Below are 2105 nucleotides of genomic sequence, written 5' to 3'. Positions count from 1 at the left end.
ACACACACACACACACACTCAGTAAAGATTATCCCTACCAAGGTGGAGCTACATATGGAACATTGTCAGTTATAGAGAGGCAAAGAATCCTCGGAGGGGGTCAAGGTGGGTGGGTCTTTGAACCCAGGGCATTCAGGTGGGGTAGCGGGGTTTGTGTCCCAGGGGGGAAACACAAGACTTTCACACAGAAAATGTGTTTGTGTACCTGTCTTATTGAAACAACAGTCACTTCACAGTGCTCTGTACCCGGCTTGGTCACCTCTTTGTCCTTGTGCTCTGTCATGTGATCGGTCATTACATGACCCTTCATTTTCTGGGTACTTTTCATACAACAGCATACAAACTCGTTGATGTGACTGTTGCAGCTCTTTTCTGGTATCTACATGAGGTTTTTATATTCTTAGGACATTTTTTGACAAGTATAAAGAGCATTACAAGGAATTCTAATAAAGCTACACAATGGAGTGTAATTATATTATCTCGGTAATTCACAAGAAAAGTGTCAGACAGGTGCAGAGAAAAAAAAACCATTCTAGGGACTTTGTTATGTATATGAATCTGTGGATGATAGGAGAGTATTACAGGAGAAGAACGTGCCTTTCAGCTGCAGAGCTGTGTTGAAACATCCTTTTTTAGACTTGTTTCTTTTTTTTCACAGGCTGAGAACGGTGAAGGTATTAAACTGATAAAGAAGGTGCCGGTAAGCACTTTTTCTGGCTGAATTATTTTGAATGAGCTTCAGCATTAATGTGTTTGTCAGGAGGAACGTGTGGGAATAGAGTTGCCAGTTTTGTTGCTGATATTGAATGGGTCACTGAGGTGTACTGGCGTGTGTATGTGTGTGATAGAGACTGACAGAGAGGAGGAGAAGTCAGTTCAAGCACTAGATGGAGAGTGTGAATATTTCCACTCTCTAAGTTGAACAGATAAATACTCGAGCTCCATCTCCTTGCTTCTCCCTTCCCTCTAATGCATTTCTAATGAGAAAACACATTTCCTCCTCTCTCCAACTGAGGGCAATACTGCAACAGTCCAAGCATGCTTTTGAGAACTTATTTCAAACTTATCCTTCCCTTTATAGGCATTTTACGACCAAGCCAAATCAAGACGGATAGCTTCAAGTCAGAGTAGTTGGCAGTGATGCATTTGATGTGCTCTCCAATGCATGAAGTTGCTTTCTATTTCGTTACCAGATGGATTCCTCTCAGGCTGGAGGTGGCATCACTGTAGGGAATTAACCCTCATATTCTCAAACTGTGATTACTGTCAATAAAACCGCCCTAACCGCTATTGCAAAAGATTTCCAAAACATCATGAGGAACTTTTTTTTTCTGCAGAAGTCAGGTGACACCAAATGTGGCGTCTCCAGTTCACGAATTTAATTAGAGCAAAAGTGAGGAATGTGAAGGCTGACAGGGAGGAGTCTGCATGTCTGTGTTTGTGTGTGTGTCTGTGTGTGTTTGAGAGAAAAACAAAGTATGAGCAATGTATTGGAACATAGGGCTGTTTTGCACATACTATAATGCACTATAATATTCATTTCAAACAATCAGTGGTGCATGTAACAAGAAAACACACAGCTGTTGCACCGGTTGTTCATTATCATTAAATTATAGCACATTTACATAACCCCTCCTTCCAAAGGTAGATGATCGTGGGTCATGTTTTACTAATTACAAGGATAATCTGTTCTAATTTGCAAGATAAATATCCCAATCACACAACAAAGCATTTGCAAAATAATGTGTCAATAAGTCAGGTGACTTTTCTGAAGCTTGAGTGCTGAAGCTTAAAAGTGTGTTATGGCGGGTTCTAAGGTCAGAAGAGCACTTAAATGACAGCCCGCACACAAACGTACACAAACACACACGCTTCCTGAGGCCACAGTTATTGCACAGACAACAGGCTGTTGTGTAATGGCTCTGTGGCTGTAGCACAAACTGGTTACGCGTTTCCTTGATACTGGTGTCATGCAACAGAAAAATACTTGCGCTCGTGCTTGTGAATGGGGCCATTGACCGACATAATGGCCTTTTGTGCAAACAATCTAATGTAAATACATGCAAACATGCGCCACAGTGTGTGTGTGTGTGTGTGTGTGTGTG

At 41.6% G+C, this 2105-nt stretch overlaps 1 protein-coding gene across 1 annotated transcript in view; it reads right to left on the bottom strand.

Annotated features, from left to right (window-relative positions):
* Positions 1–2105, bottom strand: part of fam219ab (family with sequence similarity 219 member Ab) — a gene marked incomplete in the record, with an annotated part of 43285 nt that overhangs the window by 39600 nt on the left and 1580 nt on the right.

The sequence above is a fragment of the Etheostoma spectabile genome, chromosome 5, assembly GCF_008692095.1.
Source record: "Etheostoma spectabile isolate EspeVRDwgs_2016 chromosome 5, UIUC_Espe_1.0, whole genome shotgun sequence".
Lineage (NCBI taxonomy): Eukaryota > Metazoa > Chordata > Actinopteri > Perciformes > Percidae > Etheostoma > Etheostoma spectabile.
Note: the sequence above shows the minus strand (reverse complement) of the source record. Positions and strands in the feature narration are given on the sequence as shown.